This window comes from Sander lucioperca, chromosome 21 (assembly GCF_008315115.2).
Source record: "Sander lucioperca isolate FBNREF2018 chromosome 21, SLUC_FBN_1.2, whole genome shotgun sequence".
Classification (NCBI taxonomy): domain Eukaryota; kingdom Metazoa; phylum Chordata; class Actinopteri; order Perciformes; family Percidae; genus Sander; species Sander lucioperca.
The window spans coordinates 5,446,200-5,470,657 of NC_050193.1; the positions used below are offsets into that span (position 1 = coordinate 5,446,200).

The window sequence follows — 24,458 nt, forward strand, 5'->3', positions numbered from 1 at the left end:
TATGCTAGCAGCACTTGAGAAGCCCCGAGCAGAGAGTAGCAATGCTTTGCCTTTCTGAGAATATAGTTCCCAGTTTATACACGGTTAGAAAATGACTGAACATTCAAGAACAGATTAATTTACGTTGTAGCAATTTCTAACATTTTAATCATCTTTCTCAACTTTCAGAATGAACGCTTTTGTTCCCAGAAATAGCCTTGTCCCAAATAGCTAGCTGATAGCAAATGACAGATGTATAGCTCAGGACCCAAGGAAACGCAGTGTCGGGTGTGAAGTTGTTCGGATAAGCGGTTAAAGAGAAAGCTGCAAGTGGCTATTCTGGAGGCCAAGCAATCGGGCAATTTTAAATGGGCACTGCACTAGTAATACTAAATGTAGTTACAATAATGTATCTCTGATAAACAAACAATAACAGTAAATAACATATATAAACAGTAAAGCTATGGCATGCTTTGGGAAATGTTTTTGTCATTACGTGGATCAGCAATAACACGTCACAATGTACACTTGGCTAAGATTTGCAGCTCGCAATGAAAGAATCCTCTCTTTTTTCAATGTACTGTTGTGGGATAAAGCTGAAAGAAACCCAATTAGCCAAGTTAGAGACAGAGCAGCTCTTCCAGCAGTACCCTTCTACAACACTCTGGAGATCACTCTCTACTATTAAATCGAATACACTCAGATGCACCACACTTTTCTAATTGAAACCTTTGGGACTGACTTTTTGAGCTTCAGAAAAAAGTGTATAAATGTTAGGGAGGAGACAAAGAGCTCAAAGGATCAGAGCCCTCCGTGGTGAAAAACAATATGTAGCCTTCACTAACAAATGTGTATCCACAGTTGGTGTTAGATTAGATTGACACTAATATTAAGTAAATATTCCCATCCAAAATATTTGTTTCAGTCTCGAAAACATAACTCATGCTTGGTTGCAACTTTTCTCAGATGACTCAATTTAGTCACTTCAGACTAATCTCCACCACGTATGCTGTCCACAGACACACACACACACACACACACACACACACACACACACACACACACACAGCATTGAGGGATAAAGCAGAAGAACATCTGTCAAACTAAGTGAAACCTGTGCTATTGATTTCTTTTAACCAAGGTAAATGAAAGAGAATTAATTAGAGGATTAACGGATAAATGAGAACTAGGCAGACACATTTCCCAGGGAGCTATTAATGACCCACAAGGCAGATGAGAGGCCCTGCTCATTTTGTCACTGCAGCATGACAATCAGCAAACACCGTCTTCAGCTCAGGGAGCGACTAACTATAACTCAGGGTTCGTCCTTAACAGTAGGTGTAAATATTTAGCACAATGTTCACAAAAGCCAGAGTAGCTTCTCAAGTCAAATGTAATACAGATCATTTTCACATTGCAGAGTGACCAAGTACTCACATAATTTCCTTAAGTAAAAGTACCAATAGAACAATGTAAAAATAATCATTTACATAAGTCTACATACAGAAATATTATCAGGAAAATGCCCTCATAAACGTACAAGTAATCATTCTGCTGAAAAATGGACCATGTGAGTGATATATTATTACTGCATATCTCAATCACATACAGAAGTATAATTTTAGACCAATACATGTGAACACTGCATTTAGCATGCCATTTTTACTGTAAATGCAGTTCAAAAAAATCACATGTGAATCAAACAGTACTACTGCGCGTGTTGAATTAAATTAGAGGTTCTGTAAAATGTCTGCATAAGATGTGAACAGTTTAATGAAACAATTGGGAAATGGTAATTATTTTATACAATGTGGCATGGCACACAGTGTTAATGGCATGTAATCTCAGCTCTCTAAATTCAAGGTTTATCTTGCAAAGGCAGGTGCTTACTACAGTCCTCTGACTGCAGAATTGATTTCACTAAAACCTTTTGCAACCTTAGACCAAAGTAAAAGAGAAACCCATAATGTTACTGTATCAGGTTGTATTAAACAGTGCAAAAATGCAATTTGAGTCCCACTTGTATTTTTCTTAAACTTTTAAACTATCAAATAACTCTTCAGCTCTTCAACTCAACACTACTTAATGGAGGAGCCTGCTGGGCAGTTAAAGTCCTCTGAGAGTCCAAAACCTTGTTAGTCCTCTATATGAGTCAAATATCCTGCCAGATTTTCTTCACAATACAAGAGCCTTTGATTGGCCTTTGTTAGTGTTCCCATCCAGCACACAGATCAATTTGTATTGTAGCAGCAACTTTAAAATAGTGCGTGCTATGTCCAAACAAGCACAAGAGAAAAATCCCAGGATCACTTAATAAAGCTGTCAAACATCAGATTCCTTAGCTCACTAACTTTGAAAAGTTGTGACTCTCAAAAAGTCATTGGCTCTCTCTACGACTGCTAAAGTTCACCTTGAAAGTGACTAGTCAACAAAAATGTGTGATAAGCTTCAAAATCTGGATGTATATTTGCATACATTACCATGTCATGTAAAACTCCCAGCTGTTTGAAAAGTTGTACATTTTGTGTACAATAGTTTTTAAATACAGTCTTTCTCCATAACAAGTTGTGTTGTAAATCATTTCCTAGCATACAAGAGGCAAAGAAACTGGTAAAAATCAATGGAGACTTCAGCAAATTGAGTTTGCTGTCCAAAGGTAAAAATCTTCAAGCTCAAGATCCATTGCTTTAGCACAACTAAATGAAGTTGTCAACTGTTGTACTCACAGCAGATGTGGAGACCTTGAGGTTTGGACGTAAGTCATTCCACACACCACAAATAAAAGTAGACTCAGGTTTTTGATACAAGTATTGCAATGTCAGACTGGCTACAGTATTTTTTATATATAATCTGTGTGATAAACATTTAAAGCAATACATTTTACATTTCAGGAAATATCTTTATTTCCTTGTGTAGAGAGATATGAGGATTGAAGTTTGCCCTATAAAAACAAGACAAAGGTTACAATTGTCTGCTGGTAGACATAATGTTTAGATTTTCTGAAAACAGCTTGTTGTCTCTAACTTGGGTCAACATTTAAAGGCCTAGTATTAGCTACATCTAGATGCTAACACCTTCAGTCACCTTCCCATGACTGCAGCTTTCGGAAGATGTTTAAGCTTTAGAAGATGTTGTCAGGTGCGTGGCGTCCATCTATCCTTGTACGTTTCGAGCTTGAACCACAATATCCTCCAGTTGGCAGGTCGGCTGTGGTGGCCAGTCACTGCCCATCTTCACCTGGCTTCCAGCTTAACTCCTCCCGCCTGATCCAGAGCCAACAAGAGGCTCTTTCCGCTGACTTCCCAAACCTGCAAGCTGTCTTCCTCTCCCTTCCTGTTTTTCCCAGAGCTTTGAGCATCTTCCACACTTAATGCGCAGGAAAACCCCTGCAGCCAACCTCAACTGGAAATATCCAGACTGGCCACCCTTTATCCCTGCATTATTGGACCAGGTCCTGGTACTTAGTGGGTTTCCTCTACAGGGTCTCTTCACATCCGTCTTGCCACGGGACCATCCTTGCAATCAGGATGCTCATCTTTGCCTTATTGATGAACTGGATGGGTGGGGATGGTATATTTCTTTAAACTGGTTTCTAAAATAAATTACGAAACAAATATATAAGACAAATTAAAGAAAACTTTCCTGGGGTGATGGTGCTGTAATATACCGTACTATCAGTCATTACTGTATTTTTCTATTCAGGCTACAGTACAATCCTTTTTAATATTCCCCTCATTGTCTGAAATCTCTAAGTTATTAGCCCACTGTGGAATAGTTACTGTCAATAGCTCTGTCAAATTTCCCATTGTCAGTGCACACCAAATTATAGTGATAAGGGAAGAAGAACATGGGGAATAGGAAGGAGAGGGAAATGTGTGCCACAGTTCAGTGGGAATTAAGCGGCCCCGGACAGTGTAGAGATTAACTGTCTTACTTGGCACTCAGGCAGACAGTTCTCGGGTGTTCCTCTGCTTTCAATTTGTCACCCAAAATGCAAGACGCTCCTCTCACGCTTGTTGCATTTCCATAAATTTACAATTCATTTGTGCATACCGATTTTGACGAAAGTGCTAAGACAGCGGTACTTTAACCGGTCATTATTTATTTGTTCTCATTTGTGTGATTTAAAGGTCGGACCAGAGGATAATTAAGCTGAGTCAGCTCCCAGTCATGCCAATAGTGAGGAGGCCTATTGATTTACAGTAGATAACCATCTTTAAGAGAGAAGCGAAGGCAGCAGAATGGTTTGAATACTATGAATATTCCCCCTCTCCTCATGCTATGTTAGCCAAGTGTAACATATGTTTTAATAATTGCTAAATTCAGTGGTCCTTTTCCTGTGTCATTATCAAATGTTTGCACTTCTTTAACTCATATATATATATTTTTTTTAAATTAAATTTTTTATTAGGAACACATTGGTGTACATAATACAGCACAACAAATGTGCACAAAAAATCTTTTTCTGATTTAAAGAAAAAATAAAATAAATAAATAATATATACGTAGAAAAGAATGGAATGACATACTTAAATATAATTGAAAATCCAGAGAAAATAAATGAGTGAAAGGAAAAATAAAAATTAAAAAAAAAATTAAATTAAATAAAAAATAAAAAAGAACTTGGTTATACAAGTGGACACAATAATTAAAATAACGGAGAAAAAAATAATAATAACAATAATAATAATACAGTTAGTATGAAAGAAAGACAAGCTGAAAATATGTACTCCTAGAGAAAAATTTAAGTGAACGAACATTTGAGTAGCTTGAACAAAAAATTAGGGGGAGAAGACGTAAAAATGAGATCATCATAAATTAAGTAAAGTCCCAGGATGCCCAACAGTTTTTAAATTGATCTCGTTCAAGTCTTACAGTAAAAGTGAGCTTCTCCATCACATAAATGTCATGGATAACCTCGAACCAATCTTCAACCTACATCTGTTGTCAACCACTTCCTTGTAAGGGCTTTCTTACTGGCTATCAACATAATATTAAACATATACTTGTTTACAAATCCCTTAACAGTTTCTGGTCTCAAACCCAGCTACAGAGTCTCAAACTTGAATGGGATTACTACCTTTAACACCTTTTACATAAAGGTTTTAATTTGTTTCCAGTAGACCAGAAGTAAAGGGCACTGCCAAAACACATGAGAATGATTTGCCTTCTTCTCCCCACAGGACCTCCAGGATGTAATGTTATTGTTCAAGAAAGTCTGTTGTGCTGGCGTTTTAAAAAATCTCATTAGGTTCTTCCACCCAAATTCTCGCCAGGACAGCGCAGATGTGCTTCTCCATTGTCTTAATTTGTCTCTTCCCATATTTCTGAGTGTAGAGTGAATTTTCGTTCCTTTTCCCATTTGTCTTTTATATAAATTGTGCCCTCTCCACTTAACTCATTCAACTTGTTATACAATTTTGAGATATTCCTGCGACCTGGGTCCGACTTGTACCTCATTAAGAAGACCTTCAGAATACCTGAATTTTTCTTATCTATGTCCGCCTTATTTATAATTTTCTCAGTATAATGTCTAAGTTGCAAAAGCCTGTCTAGATTAGTCTAAATCTAGTCTAGATTTGTTAAGCCATAATGGACTTTTAAATCCTGAAAATGTCTTAGTGCTCAATCTTTGTAGAGGTCACTATATTTTACCAGACCATTTTCAGCCCATTTTTTAAATCTTGCGTCTGTTCTGATGGGTATGAAATCTGAATCATAAGCTATCCATCTCATCATAAGGTATGGCTCCTGGGACCTGTGATCTTTTAGCACCTGATACCAAATTTTGAGTGATGACATTAACCATGGATTGGAAACCTGCACACGTTTAATTAAGGCAGTATCACCTATCACAGCTTGAAGAGGAATATCACTGGATAGACTGCATTCTATTCCCTTCCACTTTGCTGTGTAGGATGGATTGCATATATCAACCAGAATGTTTATCTGTGCTGCTCTATCGTAATTTTTTATATTTTGGAGGGAGAGACCTCCATTTTCATTGGATAGCTGAAGCGTCTTAAACCTTATCCGAGGTTTCTTCCCCTGCCAAATAAATCTAAAAATTACTCTATCCAGATCCTGGAATTGTCAATGTCAGAGTTCAGATGAGATGGTTTGAAACAAATATAAAAGTCCTGGAAGTACATTCATTCTAACTGCTTCTACCCTCTGTGCTGAACTCAGAAAGGGAATTATATTCCACCGAGACAAATCTGATTTGATATTGGAAATTAAAATATCGTAATTTACAGATATAATTTTGGCAAAATGTTTTGGAAGATTTATTCCCAGGTACTTCATCACATCAGAATCCCAATTTATTTTAAACTCATCTCACGTTCCAATTTGTTTAATTCCTCTTGTCTAAGTTTTTTTTGAAGGGCCAGTGAAGAGTCCAGTGTTGTATCGAAATGAACACTGATGTTTCCTTCTCACTAAGATCCTCTGGTGGAGTTTTGTTTTCCTTAGCATCACATGTATATCAGTCAAATGTGGGCTTCTTCAATAAAAATCTGTGCTGCTGTGTATTCCACTATGTACAATGTATAATCTATTGAATCATTTTAGATACGGTTGACAGAACAATCTCAATTTTAAGGTCTATTTAGAAACTGTTTTGGAAGCTTTCGAACACATCAAATTGATCTTGATCAGCAGATGGAGTTTGCTCTGTTGGAAATACTCTATAGCATAATAATGAATAAATAACGATTGTCATCCATGTTGGCTTAAAAATTGATTTTCGAAGTACAAGGTGGACCTTGAGATTACATCTTGACATGTTCTGTAACCTGTTGTTTCTAAGGTCAAGAATGGGCTTAGAAACTCAACTTTTGAGCCAACATGGACAACAAATCTAGCGTGATAATCAGTGTGGTGGTTTTTCCAGTGCTTAACAGTACCTCCATACACTATTGGCTCTCCACTCTATGAACCCAGCTAATTCTACTTTATCTGCTCTATTGTATCAATGTGGGATCCATCCAAGAAACACTTATTCAAACTCACCGACTCTCGGAGTTGAAAGCGCTGTTGAAAGTGAGGATACAACAGGGAATGGCTAAAAATATGTGTATTTATGTGGGTGTACGTGTAGACAGTGTATGTTCAAGTGCGTCTGTGTCCTGTGGGTGTGGGAATTCAACACTTTCACTTAACTGCATAATCTTGCAGCCCTAGGAGGGAAAATAATTGTTAGAAGTAGATTGTTTTTTTAAATTTAAAAGTTTGATATAAAGTGACGTCAAAACATTGTGTCCCCATTGTTACAGAAATTCTTCTGTTGAGGGCGGAGGTGGTTGGAAAACAACCATTTGGCAGTACAAACCTGGCTTCATTTAAATGGAGCACTCCCTCTCTGCTATTTAGAAGACAGTAAAGTTTGAAATCAGCTCATCCTCTGTGCCAAGAGGATTTCCTGTCAGTGGCCATAGATGGGTTTCCCACTGATGCCACTTTGAGTTGCATGTGCAGACAGGGGGCAGTAAACAGCAGTGGAGAGAACTACGATAAGGCGAGTTAAAGAGGATTCGTGGTGCAGTAAACTGCAGTGTGAAGTAAAGTGTTCAATATCCCAAGAGGGAGCATCCCTTTCAGCACACAGTACATAATTATATGCATCCAGTGATTTATAAGCACACAGGCTCTCTGGGCTTCAGATAGGTGTATAAATTGACCACTTGGAGTATCACTTACCCATTTTCAAGCACAGAAATTGAATTGGGCTGACTGGGCCGGTGCCCACGGGCCCACAGCTATATGGTTTTCAAATTAATACACCAACAGTGTGTTTGACTCCTGCTGATTAACTCCCATCCCCAAAGAAGAAATCAATAGGACCGTGCAAGTTAACTACTACTGCACACTAATTAGCTACTAATTTTTTCTAATTCATGGAGTTTTAAACCACACACTGGCCAGTCACAAATTGTGTGGGTGAGTGTTTGTTTTACAAATTGGGACGTATAAGTAATAAATCTAACAACCTTGATGAATCAGGAGTGTCTCTGCTTCTTCTTCTTCTTACGTCTAAGAAATGTGTTGGATAATTAAAAAAACAAACAGCTGTTGTAGGACAGCTTTCTGTGTTATATTTGTGATCATTTGCTCAGTGGAAGTATAGGATCGGTTGTTTAGAGTTTCAGTAGTGACAGCTGCCACTAAGTAGTAATTCAGGTTTCATAGATATGACAGCATGATGGCTGTAGATGGAGAATGCCTCACTTTGTTTTGATTTTTCTAAGAGGAAAAAAGCTCACAAAGGCAGTCAGTGATTCACATGTGTACAGAGTCTCTTTGGATGGTTCCCAGCAGCTGGTGAGTAATGTTACTTATTAAATCCTGCCTTGCCACAGTTACATAAAAGTAAAACTTCCCATATATAGATTGGAGGCATCTAATACTATAGATGTTTCCACAGTCTGGCACATTTTGCTGGCAAACATTGGGACTTTGATTTAGACTCCTGTGTTCTTAATCCATCCTGGCCATTTGGTCTGGGAATCAGGTCATGTTTCATCATAGCCTATGCATTGACTAATTCAAGCAGTCCAGTTTAGTGTTTACTTGTAGTATATGCGGTTTGAGGGGGGGGATATGGAGGAATGCCATCCCCCTTGTTAACAAAACTAGTACAGTGGCTGTTGAAAATGTGCCTGTTTGTAATGGGCCGATTGCTTGGCCTGTGGTATTGCTGCTTGTAGAATTCTTCAAAACAAAATTGTACCCCAAAATTACTTAGGCTACAGGAGGACCCCAAAACCACTTAATATGCAACTCCACTGTACTGCCTACTACTGACTTACAGTGTACTTCTACATCAGAGGATGACATTGTACTACTACATTTACCTGACAGAGAACGTTGCAGATTCAGAATGTAATCACAAAATATCACAATGAAAATGTGGAGTAATCAGACATTAGCGTCATGGACTCATGGCAGTGCGCTACCCACCTGGCCCGTTATGAGAGCTAATCAGCACCTATCTGCGTTCATCAACCACCAGAAATGGAGAGAGAGAGAGAGAGAGAGAGAGAGAGAGAGAGAACAATGCTGTTATGAATGCACAACGGATATGTTACATGTGCGATTTATTTCTGATGTAGGCTATATGCCATGCAGCATGTAAACGCCTTCTCTGCTGTGTGGGTTCATGTTTAGTTGCCACTTTGTGCAATTAAATGGTTAATTTTATAACAGTGCTGTGCAGAGCCAATGCTGCTGGTTCTGCGGGTGCAAATATATTTAAGCCTGAATAGGTTAAAATCGACAGGTTTTTGTCCTTACATTGTTGTGTACAAACTTTTTACTTTGTAGAGCTTTGTTGGTTGAGCATGTTGTAGACAGTACTGCTATTGCCATTGTAATGCAGTATGTTGGAAGGTAAAATTGTTGCTGTTTTTTTTCAGTTTGTCCTTTTTGCTACTTCTATGTCTTTTTGAGAGGCCCACTCACTTCTGTACTGGCCCGCCCAAAATACTATTTCTGCCTACCCACTGGTTAGCAGTAGACTTAATTAACCCGACCCAGGGTGATTCTGATGAAAACTGCTGTGTGTGCCCGGTTCAGCTCTAAGATTTTCTCGCATTGCACAGTGCTGTGAAGTAATAATCTCAGAGATTACGTTATGTTCTGCCTCTGTTTAGAAGTGGTGAATGTAGGCTACAGCTCACAGCAACTTAATACTATATAGTGTCTGGCTTTTGTTTGATATTTAGTGTTGCCAAATGGCTTTTTATTGAGTTTACTCTTAGTGAAATATTAGACGCTGAAAAGCGTAGGGCTTTTTTTTTTCACCAACCTTTATTCACACAACAGTCGCGATGTTCCTTTCAGCTATCCGCTGTAGTGAAGAAAAGTTTGGTATATCCAGCAATCATGTAGCTAACGTTGGAAGCAGGAAAAGAGTCAAAGGTGCCAACCATATGGCCCCAATTTCCTTTTTTGTTTGCCTAATGAAATCAGGTTATGCATTACATTGGTACAAAACATGAAATAAAAACGGAACAGTTACACTATGTTACCACAGTCAGTTAAGCTTATTGACATTTGCAAGAAAAGTAAAATTCTTCTGGCATTATGACATTTTAATGTATTGTCATCTTGTCGTAAGTTCTGTATGTAATTCTCTTAAATTTCTCAATTTCAGTTTTCCACTTTTGGATTTCTGAAAGAGGCCTGAAAAACTTCATAATGAGACTAAAATGTTGCAGTGTCCTATCATTATTTTGACACAGCAGAACTGGTATTGCCAGCATCCAACTGTGAGAGCTAAGCAGTTTGCCAAAACACAGCGATGACTGATGAGCTTACAATGGAAGCTTGATTTGTGTCCCCTGAAGAATGCAACATGCCAGGACACCATCCTGCAGTAAACACTTGTACAATGTCATCACACAGCACATGAATGCATCTATCACACCCACTCATCAGTCCAGCAGACTAACAACAACCATTAAACACATATTTCTTCAAAACAGGGACATAAATGGAAAATAAAAGATCATTTTGAACCATCTTCGCCATTTTATTCAGCTATGGCGATTTAAAGTACAGCTCTGCAGGGTTTTCACTACATTATCATGTTTTCAGTAGTAGGAGCACTTTAAATGTTTCATGTCATCTCCATTTTTCAGTTTTATTTTTAAGATCATGTTTTTCAAGGTTGACAAAACAGAGACATTCTGCAATAGTATTTTCTGTACTACATGTTTTTCTTTTTGTGAGCCCATAATATGTAATGCTATACGTTCATTATGATTCTCTTTCAAACTGTTTCCACTACTAATACTCTCTTAATCACCAAAGAAGAGGCTTGAAAGTTTGTTTTGAACATCATGCTAATTCTAGTACCAGAGAGATGCTTCGACTTTTATTTTTATTCATGACATTATTGTTGAAAAGCCTCACTCTTACTGCTCTTCATCTTTAATATAATTACAGAGATATTCCACATGTAGTGTGCATGTGCAGAGTTTACATCGCAAAAGCATTTTGTGATAAACTGTTTACAATCGGGATATCTCATTACATGTGATTGTGTTGGGGAGTGATTAATTATGCCAGACTGTAAGACTTCTGTTTGTGTCATCTTGATGTATATTCTGTTTTTTTGTATCCTAATGAACAGAAGAATTGCAAGCTCTGCACTCGCATTAACAACAGTGATTATGCCTCATCTCAAGGCTGCCACCATTTCTGTGGAGTGCAGATCATTTCAAGTCTGTGTGCCCTCACACAGGGGAGACATCCTTAATGTTTAATTTGGAAGGAAAACATTGTGGGTATAAGGGACATCTGTATAAAGACCACTTATCAAAAACTCCAACACTCACTCCAAAAGTACAAGCAACACTAAATGATGGACAATGTAGACTGAGGCATTGGTGCCATCTTTGCCTTAAAGAAATTGTTTGAAATTTTGGGAGATATGAGTATTTGCTTTCCTCCAGAGAGTTAGGTAAGAAGATCAATAGCACATCTGTACAGTAAATATGTAGCTTGGGCCAGCAGCTGGTTAACTTAGCTTACCACAGAGACTGGAAACAGGGAGAAATGGGTAGCCTGAATCTGTCCAAAGGTGACAAAGTCCACCTACCAGCACCTCTAAAGCTCACCAATTACAGTTTTTCTCAGTCGGTTTGGTACATTTCTCAGATCAGAATTGAAATTGTCAAAACTACTTGTTCAATCTTCACATCATTGTGTCACTTGTGCACATCAAAAAAGCAGTTTCTCATTTCTTTGAACAAGTTGCAAATGCTTTGGTACATCCATGCAAATGATTATGTTCAATTCTCTGCGGTTTCCTACATTATCAATTGCTTATGTCATGTTGCTCAAAATGTATTATAATGGGTCTCTGTTGAATAGTTTCACCCCCCACAACATTTAGGTATTAGTTCATAGCATAAATATTTACATGCAAAATGATTGAAAAAGTTGTCATAATATCTCAAGCATATTTCTATACATTTCCATTATACTTTTTTTCTAAATCTGTCCTGAATTGGTAAATTGCTCCCAGGTGAATCTTGACTTTCTCTAACGAAGGTGCATCTCATGAACCATCAACTGGCAAGTATATATATAGCTGGAGCACAACACAATGTTACAATGAACGTCAGGAGATGTAGGAAGACTGCACTGTAATTCCTATAGCACTGCATGCACAGTTTTCCCTAAGGAGATGTCCTATGTTCACATTTGTACTTTTGTTTTTTTGTTTTTTTCTTTGTGCTATGCAGTACTATCTTTTCCTTTCTGTATCGCAATGACATGGTCTGTCAACAAATTACAGTACAAACAGTAAAAGTGTAAATGTGAAGCTTGTCCAGTCTCTTGCAATCAAACTCCCACATACACTAAGGTGTAACCTACAATTTACAATAATTGTCATCAAAACTTTAGCCATAGTTTACATCAGAACATCTCTCCAGAGTACACTGTTATATTGACAACATGACTAAGCAATTTGACTGTCTTATCCGTACACAGTGACACAAGGACTTGTCATTCTGATGGCACTGACATGTTCATTGACACAGATATTTACTTTTGAGAGATGAACTAAGGATTTTGAGCAAGAGACTGGCTTTTGCAGGTAATCCACGGTGTTTTGCTATTTGTACGAATTGTTTTGAGAAATGCACTTACTGTTTTGCAAATGTCGAGGATGATTCGAGAAATGTACCAAAGCAACTGAGAAAAACTGTAACACGTTATATCTTATTTTAATCTGTTCAAAAACAAAAGTTTAAAAATGACTAGTATTAGCTGTTTGACAGGAGTGTAAGTGCCAGACTGTTTTTTGCCTAGTAACGGTTACCAGGCAACCAGTTACTGTTCCCAGATGAAATATAGGGAAATTGTTGGCTTTACACTTTGGTTTATACAGATTTAGTGAACAGGATAGTTAAGGCCCGATCAGAGTGCTTTTTAGCAGCCTGGGGTGGCTTTTTGTAATTGTTTCCAATAAGAGTGTAGCTTTTTGCTCGCTGCCTTTGTCTTGCTGAGCGCCTCATGTTTTTCTCCTCTATATGCCTCTTGATTTTGCAGGATCGCTTAAACTTGAGGGAGTTAAAAAAAAAAAACTCAGAGCAGAAAAGCACCAGATGTGATTTATGTTTTTTGCAAAGCCTAACTTTACTTTTAATATTATCAAAAAAAACAGAAATGTTCTCCCTTTTTCCTAAAATGGCCCTAAATCGATAATGAAGTACGTCCTTGTTTTATGAATAAAGCAGTACACAAGTAGGGTTGAGTACCGTTTGGATTTTTGCGATTCCGATGCTGAACCGGTACTTTTAAAACGATTCCGATTCCTAACCGATTCCTAAATCGATTCTTGAAAAACTGAAAAATGACATAAAAGAAAGGCTCTTTTATGGAGTTTTTTTTTTAAATTGAAAATTATTTAAATTTAACAATATATTAATGTTTTAAAGTACTTACATATATAATAAGTAAACCTCAGTCACCTAACACATAACTACAATAATTTAACAAATAACAGTTACACTATTAACAAGTAACAACAAAATAAATGTTGTTGAGTTGGTATGCCAACCAGCTTCAAACTTCGTTTCCTGCACAAGAGAAAACTTTCTCAGATGGTGTCCAAGAGGCCTGTACACACAGGTATGAGTTTGAAAGGGCAGACAATTTGGGGATTCTGTCCCGCCTCCCCCACCACCAGGCTACAGGGTCTTGTCCTGAACGATAGACTAGCAGAGCAAGTGTAATATGTTTACTAGCGATCACGTGCAGTGAATGGTTAATATGCTTTTACGTCTGTTTTGGTGAGCCCAAAGGGAAAATATGGCATTTTAAAAGCCCACATTTACGATAGCTAGCTAACGGTAGACTACAGAGAAAGTGTGATATTTTTACGTCTGTTTCGGAGCGTGTACAAAAAGCTGTCTATCAGCAGTGATTGTAGAGTGCATGGCGGAGAATAGTGCGGACACGCGCTTCACACCGCGAGCGGGCACGTGTGCCACTCGGCAGAAGTGTTTCCGTTGTTTTGTTGTAGTCAGTGAGCAGACTCTGCCTGTAAACCAAGTTATTGATGAAGCAGTGCCAGGTAAATCCCTGAGGACAGACAGGTAGAGTGGTGCCCAGTGTTATTTAAAGAGCAATGCAGTATGCGAACAGTAAAAAAGTCAAATTGTATTACTGCTGATTGTGCTGTTCCCACCACTACCAAGCAAAAAAAGCCAGATGTTTATGATTATTCAATTCATTAAATAAAAAAAAAAAACAGCACATTAAAATACATTTTAGACAAAATTATGGGAATAATTTTAAATACCAAAAGGTACTGAACTAATTTATAATATTTTTTTGTCAGAGACTAGTCAGGGAATCAAGAAGAATCAAAGAATCCACGCAGTAACGATGATTGTGCTGCATAATATTTAATAACAGAAAGCAGGTTAGACACCCAAAACATCAAAGCTATGGCAACCATGTATCCTTTGTAAACTTAAACAGGCCTGTCAAAATTCCCCTTGACTGCTAATAGCAAAAATCATTCTTATTTGAGATGTAGTACATAAAATATACTTGCAGCAAGATATTAAAAGTATCTTGATCCGCTGGAAATAGTAGTATCACAAAGTATAACAAGTAAGTATAACAAAGCCCTCTCACTCTCTGAAGCTAGCCAAATTAGCAATGTGTTTGGCTGTAGAGTAGCAGCATAAGCTTAGCTGTTTAGATCTAATGATGATATAGAATACGACTAATAATAAAAAGTATTCAATACTTGTAGGGAAAATGTGAATGCATACGATTTGGAATATTTATAGTTTACTACTGCGGACAGCAACTAAGAATAACCAACTTAATTATTTTAGCTGCATTTTTCAATTAAACCAATGAACTGTCGGACACAAACTTGTTTTGTAACTCCTTGCTGCAGCAGAATGAAACGTCGGCATGACAGTATACTGTACTGTATGCAGAATGTGCAAGGTCAGGTCATAAAGCTCGCCTTGTATACCTGTATGAACATGATTCCAGGGCTCTGCCTGAACTAACGCAATGCTCCATATATCAAGTAACTTATTGATTTTAATTTTTTTCAGAAAATGGACAGTGTCATGTACTTCTAATTTATTTTTCAGTTTGAGATAAGAGTAAATTGACTCAGTCTAGTCTTAGAGAAGTTGAGATTTATGGTGCAAGGAAAATCCAGTGTAAGACACGTACAACCAGACAATAAAACAAAAATGTGTGACAGACTGAGGTTGCCAGACCGATCATTTGAAACCCTGTGTCATGATGGCAAAGGCCGGCGATAGTTCTCTGCTTTGACCTTGGACCAGACGAGTGCTTTCCCTGTGGTGCTGATGTCGATACAAGGTCTGTGTGTTGGCCAGGGCTAAACACAACAGGGATTTAGAGGTCAGAAAAAAATTTGATTTTCTAAAAATGTGTCTTATTATAAACCTTCAAGCTGCATTTCTACTACAGTGCTGAGCAGGTATCATGGGTGAAAGTGTATAACATTGTTTTTGTAACATTTTTTGGTACAAGCAGCTTTAAAGATTAAATCATAATCTAAAATGTTCTCACAGACATCCAGTGTTGACAGCAAGACTGTATGTGGAATGTTCTAAATTCACCTTTTTACAGTCTTTAAAGAGGTGCAATCTTTTAAAGTCATTACATTTTATGTTTAGATAGTGATGTGCTTTGGGAACTATTTGGCCAATTAGAGCTACATACAGAGTTACAAAGATGGATTCCTGAGGCATACTGTTGGCTAATTTAAGCCAGTGAAGACATTGAGCAGTCTAGACCAACAGAAAATGGAGAACAGTTGAAAGCAGAATGATTTCCCCTACAGCTTTTTCCGTTTAAAAAAAAAAAGGTCAATAGCATCTAAGATTGAAGAGAGTCAAGGGAACAAGAGTCATAAAAATGAATGTCCGAAAGTCTTTGGAAACAATTCTGTCAACTAGTACATAACCAGAAAGCAGTTGAAAAGACGACACTGGGGGATTCTGGTGCAGCTTTCTCTCAAAACTATTTTTTAAATATTTTTTTTAATACAGAGAAGTGAATTTAGTATTCATTACACCACACAAAATGTCTGCATAAAATAATTTATGTAATGCTTGAATATAGCTAACATTAAGAAGACATTATGCCATGTAGTTTAAGAACTACATCATCCTCCAGGAATTTCACAGGTCATTGAATTAACTGGCTCGGAGAATTTTTTACTAAAGTGGCACTATAAGAATTAATATGAATAGACAGTATCGTGAAATTGATGAATGGCTGATGTAACAGTGTTATTTATTTGGAGACATTTGTTAATAGCGTAATTGTAATTTGTAATCAGGCATGTTTTGGATGTATTTCACCAGCCTCTGTTGCTGAGAATTGTATTGACAAGAAGAGAAATGAGGGTGTGACTGTCGACGAGTAGCATCATTTAACAGAGCCTCGGGCACAGTTTACTCTCCTCTTCCAGTAAGATGCCTCTTCTGCAACTCTGACTGCTTGCTGTTTCATTATGATGAGGCCTTGGGCTAAACGTAGCCAAGCATATCAAATATCCTGGAAGCACATACTAAATAAATCATTTTATTCATTCCATTAGTGGTGGATGTGCATCCCTTGTAAACCATCTTGTGACCATACTGAAAAACAAAAAACTGTTGTGCCTCTGCCTGCCGTCGCTGCGGCCGAGATCAAGACAAAAACACATCAAGTGTTTCTGCAAATCAAAAGTGTTCCATCCATTTAGGTTTCATGCCTTTCTTGGCATGCTATGCCCATGGTCAGTGTATGTTCCCTGTGTGTCTGTCTAATTTGTCACACTTTTCTGACTTTGCTTGTGCCAAGAGTTGAATGAAAACACAGTAAATGATCAATGTCCTGAACACACAGCAGGGAAAGAGTCAGAGACATGGTGCTGTGCAGATGTTTTTCCCTACTTAGTTTTGTGTTAGTCTTGATAGAAGAGTCAAAATGGAGGGGAAAGTTGTGAAAGCTTTGGCAGAGTGAGAGGGTCAGGTACAGTGAGACAAGGCCTAATCCTGAGGCAGGTCGAGTTGACTCAGTTCCCTGTTAGTGCATGTTCAGGAAGGTTCTTGCAGTGGGGTGGATGGGGGTTCGAACACAACAGGGGGACATGGCCAAGCAGAGGTGACACCCTCTTTAGCTGAGGGTCACCTATAAAGAGGTCTAGCAGCAGATGTTACAGGTGACACGCCAAGTCTGGCAGCAGATGGTAAGCACTGTCGTGGTTGGCCCGAACTACAGACACTGAAGGCCCTGGCTGTCTTCTTCTGGAGACTGTGAGAGCTGTGACTGCAAGAGACAGCAGGTAGGAGGGGAAAGCTGGTTGGGCTGTAGTATGTTATCTTTGTCTACTTATCCTCTCCAGCAGTAGTGAACAAAATGAAGTTTGTTTTGATGCGATCTGCATTAGTTATTGATTGGCTTTATGTAGATGTATCATCATTTTAAACACAATTGTACATGTAACACATTCACAAATGTAGAATGTAATGAATAATGAATCAGACTTATACGTCCTTGCTTCTTATGAATATGGGGAATATGTTTTTATAACTCACCCGTTTAAATTATATTCAGGCTGGATGGTGCAGTGCCAAGGTGAAGGGGGGGGGGTCACAGTGACACTGTAAAGGTCATGTAAGACAATCTCACCTTTTTTCCATCTGAATTTTAATTAGATTTTGTTAACAGCACCCTTTTTCAGTAATTATTTATCACAGATGTAATTATGCTGTCCATCACATTATCCACTATCCATCTTGAATAATGGACTTTGAAAAAAATAATTCAAGGACATCAACTCAAGACAAGAATCAAGAAGCAGCCTTTTCTCCCTTTTCTTTGATATTACCATGAGTTTCAGGTTCACTGATCACAGCACAATATGAAAGATAAATGTGACTGCATTAAACACTCAAATTATCAGTTTCTCCATGCCAATTATACCCATTTAATATTATTTTATATGTAATTATATGTAATTTATATTACATATACAGTATCACTTGAGTTTTAATCTATGCTGTGAGAAGTGTAGAGTGATTGTAGACCTTAAAATAAACGTTATTAACTTACAAATTGTTACATTGCTTCCTCCTGCTAACAAGCTTTCACCTTCTCACTGCATACATAGTGTCTTCTGTGTGAATGAAGTGTGTCTGTGTTCCGTGTAAAAACAAAAGTCAACTGTCATTTTGAAATTGACCAAGTTTTAGTCCGTGACACAATGACGTCTGTGTCATCTTGTGTGTACTTCCTTGTTTTAGTAGTTTTACATGACTTATTTTAAGCCAATCCCTGATGTTTTACTAACCCTAAGTATTTTTGTTGCCTAACCTTATCTAGTTCTATTTCACAACTACGTGTTTAAAACTGGCCCGGTACGTTAAACAGAAAGGTCATATGATTACGTCACATTATTAAACAGCCAACGTGTGGCAGTAAATAGAACGGTTGTATGTGTCACTGTGGGAGCCTTTGGAAATCCACCTACAGTATAATGTTGTTTAGATATGAGGATGTGTTGGGCTTATTGTATGCCTAAAAAAAACTAATAAAGATTATTAGAAATATACAGTAGCACACAAAACCCTAAAGAAACCATAAGATGACAAATGTAAATATTATACATGCAATTCTGTTACGTGTACAAGGAGAAATTATAGTGAAAGACAAACAAAATAGATAATATTAAACATAGTTTTTACAAAGACAACACACTTTTTCTAACCTAGTCGTTTTGATGCCTAAAATTAACTGTCCTGTTGATGCATGACAGTCACCTTTTCGTAGCTAAACTTAACTGTCACGGCTGCTGTCACGACCGTCACCTCACAGTGACCGGTACCCATCCCACAGTCACTTTTTGTTGGCTAAACTTTACGTAACCAGTCGGCTAAACTTAACTGATTGGTGGTCACCGTAATTTCGTAAGATATCATGCAATTTTTTTTGCATACATTTTCGTATATTACAAACCCGTTCATGTGAATGTGCATTCATGAGAATGCGTAGTATGGAGATACTGTAGGAAAACAGTCCATCAAAACTCTTCCTCCCTGGTATACTTTCATATTGTGCAGATTGGGAAGGTTTCCTTTATGCAGGTGTTGAATAGGCCGGGGCTTGCACAGGTATTTGTCTACTCTCTGGCAGGGCCAAGGGATTAGAGAGGGAAGCACTGTGTTGCCATGGTTTCCAGTTCAGCTCTGCCTGCCTCCAACACCAAGGATAGTTGTTCTTTGTTGGCCATCAGTATCACACCAATTGTAAGTGGGAGAGCTGAAGATAAACAAAAAGATCCTTATACAATAGAAAGACAGGTTGTAAGTCATTATACACAGTATATGTGGGCCTTAAGGCTGTCTATACTAATATCTTTTATTTAAAAACAAACTAATGTGTGAACATTTGGGATATTTCTTTATGAGATGCCATCTGTCCTGTTTACTGAGATCTAATATAACAATCATATCCAGAATACCTTGATTGGACTTAAAAGGCTAAAACCAAATAAATCAAAAGCAACCTTTTGCCTAAAATAATCTCTCAATGCATGTCTGAATCTACTGACTGTGTAGTACCAATACTCGTTGCAGATCTGTAACAAAACAATTTATTTTTTATTCTCATACAACAAATGATTACACACAGTATTAAGTTAAATGACCATACATTTCTTTGTATAGATATTTTTAAATGTGCAGAATCTTTTTTTCCATATTATTGTGAATTGAATACCTTTACTTTTTTAGCATGTCAAAGAAAATAAGACATTTTAAATAGATATCAAACCTGATCAAACCACCAACTCTACACTTATGGGACAACCCGCTGTACCTGTTGAGCCCCAGCCACACCACTTGTCAGCTTTGATTAAACCATAAAATATAAAACATCTCCAAATAGTTTGAGGAAAAAAAAGAATATGAATTGTAATTAGTTGCAGGACTGGTGGACATAGCTTTGGTGAGATTTTCATTTAATGCCCTTGGTGCAGCCAATTTGCCTAACCCGCCCTCATACAGTACCTAAACGACAGAATAGGGTGATTGCCAATGACTCCAAAAACGACACATAGGATAGTTCTATTTAACATTGTGAAACAACTGCATGATGACTGTTTTAAACATGTGACTGCGGTGGCAGTTTTCATCACGTGATCATTCTATTTAACGTTGTAAAACAGAAGTAGTTAGGTTTAGCAACAAAAAAAACTTGGTTATGGTAAGGAAAAGATGTATTGGCTTTAAAGAAGTCACGGACGTAATGAGTCACGGACGTAAATACATCACAGGCTTACGTCCGTTACAAAGTCAGTTAACTTGAAAAAGTGAGCCTTGACTTTTGGTTTCACACGGGACCCAAACTCCAGTCTCCTGGGTTAAACTCCAAAACTCCCAAAATCCAGAGTTTTGCGCTCTTACTCCATCACCTTACTTTCTTGTTTGCAAATTGGAGAATAACCTAGTATAATTCATACAGTGTAAAATTCATACAGTAATAGAAAGACACATTGTAAATGCCATACCATGTAATGCCTGGTTATTTATGACTCTTTATCTCTGGATTTTCTGTTTGCTGTTGAATTTGGAAGATTAGCCATGGATCATGAGTGTAACAAGATAGCATCAGTTACATGTAGAAAAACGTGAGAATGATTATCATGAACTTCAAGGGCCTGATTTTCATGAACCACTGGTGCACAGCGAAGTCAACAGCACAAAGCAAACAGAGAGCGGTGAGTGTCTTTGTTATTTTTACACCTGTGCAGTGCCAGCAGTTATGGGGTTGGATTAGGAGAGAAAAAATGGATCAATAAGGAGTGTTCTTTTACTTTTTTAATGGATGAGGTCAGTGATTCTTCCAACAGGAAACTCATACATTCTAGAATACGGAGCGTCATGTGGACCAAAATAAACTGCCAAAAGCAGTTGGCTTTACCTTTTAAACTTGATTTAAAGTTACAAGGAGTTTTAAAGTGGTTATGAAACAGTCTCAATTCAATAGCGACTGAGATGTGCGTCACTGTGTTCTACTCCTAATGATGAATATCTTACAACTTTATGCTGAAATTCAATTCACAAAATAGCTATAGGATCGGTACCAATCCCAACACAGTCTCACTCCCTACTCGTCAAATGTCTGACACATGGTCAAGGACCCCTGGCGTTACGTTTTAACGAAAGAAGGGTACCTGTTGCGTTATTTTTTGACGTGGGGGTCCGTCAGATAGACATTCAATGTTAATCCCTCACCGTCGGATATAGACGAAAGGAAAAACACACCCCCACTTAACTCAAAATCTGTGACAGTTTTATTATTGGTATTTTCATTTCTATATTTTAATAATATTATTTCGGTGTTATTACCGGTGAAATATTACAGCATGCTGTAATACAGAACATTACGATATGATCCGAGCTAGACGCATTGAAAGCCGATATCCCACAATGCAATGTGGGCATTCATTCACAGACTCGGACAGCGATCAGTGGGTCTTTACTGACAGTATCGCTTCAATGTACATATATCTAGTCAGTGGTTTTGTCACCAGCAACAACACGTTGCTCAGCTTTGTTCCAGTAAGTTATGCATCGTAATAACGTTTTAAAAAATCAGCGTAATTGACATAGTAATTACCCCTCCGTCTGTGAAAATATGTTGTACGTTGTACGTGAGAATCTACACAATAAAATACCAATAATGAAAAAATTGTGTTTTATGCTAAGCACTTTGATTTGCCTTATATAGACTATATAAAAAACCTACAGTTGAGTGTTTAGAAATACAGCCTAATGTCACGTCTGGTGCAAAGGCAGGCAAGGTTGGGACCCAAATGCAGTTTAAAGAGCTTTATTTAAAGACTAGCAAAACTTACTTGGAGCTATAATCCAATACATAAAGGAAATCCACGACAGGGAATGCAGAACGCACAGCGACAAGACAAGACGATCCGACAAGAGAAAACAGAGAGGCTAAATACACAAGGTAATGAGGGAATGAGAGGCAGGTGAAACAACAGGTGGAACAAATCAGGGTGGAGCAGAACAATCAAAAAAGGCGGGAAACAAACAAAGACAGGACGTAAGCTAGACAAGACAAGGGAGACAAGACAGACTATCAAAATAAAACAGGAAACCAAGCAAAACAGAGAAACAAGACTACACAATAAAACAGAACAAAATACCAAAACCCTGACACCTAATGGCTTGTTTGACTAATTTGCATTTGTTTTGACTGGTAGCCTACTGTTGTGAAAAACAAAAAATAAACTATATACAATATTATATACTATATTTTCTTATTTTATTTTCCATGCATAGTTATTTAAAAACGCAATTTTCAAATTTTGGAGTTGATGAATATTAATAGCAAAAACTAAAGGGAAAAAAAAACATGAGCATATTGATGTGTGGGACTTAGTTTGATTTAAAATCACACTGCATTATTAGTTGTTTTAAATAAATGACTTTTTTGAAATCACAATTTATGGTAGGCCTAACATATTAATTATTATATTCAGAAGATGATCCTCATATCAATCACCGTGGTTACAGATTGTAGCCATCCTAACCTTTGTAGCCTTTACTGAGAGACTACCTTTTCAAAATTAAGAAGGGACTAGTTTTAGGAAGCATTTTCAGGAAATTAAAAGCATAAGCAGATTGTTGCCGAGGTTTTTGTTCACAGAGTAAGATGTACTGTATATAGCTTTGTATGGGTATGTGTACATATACAACATGTGTTTTGGCATTTTTGGCACATTTTTACCTGAGCCTATATACTGCACACAGACACAACTCACACATCTCATTCAAACATTTCACAAACCGAGGAAAGGGTCGTGACATGGGTCAGAGGGTATCAGAGGTCATAAATGATGAACCAATCAATTGGCTTTGCTCCTATAGGCACCTTGGTGTTTATATGGACAACACCTTTGGCTGCAAGGCCTGTGTTGAAAGTGTGTTATCATTTAGAGCAGACACTCACGGTGAATCAGAGGGCTTATGTTATACAAGGCTGCATTACAGAGCATTTTAATATGACTGTCATGGAGGTTGTGGAGAGGAATAGAAACCAGTCTCCCCAGGCAAGCACAGAGAATATGGTCTGATCTATCTTTATTGTCCATGCCAAGTATGAGCTCTTATCCTCCGGCAGAAGATATGGGTACCCCAATGTAAACTTAACGTTTCTAAATTATGGGCCTATTTGGACCTATACCTCAATTAAAACTTTAAATAAGGTTGGTTGAGGCTGCAGGGGTTGTGGAATAGCTTCATGATATAATGCAAATTGTTGTGTGTTGCTCTTGTCACTGTTTGTGAAAGATGAACAATAGACTGTGGCTGTGTGATGTGATTCACATATCACTTTATATTTATTGTCAAGTATATGTCAGCTGTATGATAATACAATGTGTCAATTGTTATGTGTGAAGCATTTGAACTCAAGGCAAATATCCCTCTGGGGACAATAAGGTCTGCAAAGTGGTCTCCATGATGTGTAAAAACTAAAACATTGTCGTAGGACTATAGCAAAGACATTGGAAAGGTCTCAACCTTGACGGTAACATATGTCAGTCTGAAGAGGATACATTACTCCTGCTTTGAAATATTGACCTCTGAACCTTGAATCCAGTACATGTTTGAAGGCTTGTTATTTAGCAACAGAAGGAGCTACACACATAGGACCAGCTGTTATAGAAAGCTCTGGACCTCAGCTGTCATGTAGCAATGGTCACCAAAGTTTACCCACTGTAAGCACTGTCAAATATGGTAATAAGCTATTTTCACCTATTTAACGATTCAATTTTTAAAATCTGATGACACCAGTGTGTTCCCCATCCCAAAAAGACCCCAGGGTGTATCCAAAATTCTACACAACTTCTAATTATGAGAAATATATCAATATACTTTAAAACTACAACTCCCATAAGAGACGCGCCACAGAAGCTGTTACAAAGCTTGTGCACTTGTAGTTCTTCCGGGGTGGGTGGGAGGACATGTTTGATTCCTATGTTTCTGCTGTCTGCCATGAATGGGCTTCATTCCATTTCAGATTGCCGCCGCCCGCCGGCTGAGCAAACAATACATGAGACAAATACATGAAACTGTATTTTATTATTATTGTTAGCTTTGTTTACATCCTCAAATACAACGTTAGACAAAAACATCAATATTACGAATATTATGTAATTTTTTATCTTCTTATCCGCCGAGCGGCACGTACCACGTCACTTCCGGAGTATTCCACAGATTTTTTTAAACATTATTACGATGCATAACTTACTGGAACAAAGCTGAGCAACGTGTTGTTGCTGGTGACAAAACCACTGACTATATATATGTGCATTGAAGCGATACTGGCGTTAAAGACCCGCTGATCGCTGTCCGATTCTGTGAATGAATGCCCGCATTGCATTG

General features: G+C 37.7%; 1 long non-coding RNA gene across 1 annotated transcript; it reads right to left on the reverse strand.

Annotated features, from left to right (window-relative positions):
* Window positions 1-226: 226 nt before the first annotated feature.
* Window positions 227-22,985, reverse strand: LOC118494187. Its single transcript, XR_004896271.1, has 3 exons — window positions 22,861-22,985; window positions 12,026-12,030; window positions 227-239 (listed from the first exon to the last, which is right to left on the reverse strand). It is a non-coding gene; the product is annotated as an uncharacterized LOC118494187 (long non-coding RNA).
* Between the last annotated feature and the right edge of the window lie 1,473 nt (window positions 22,986-24,458).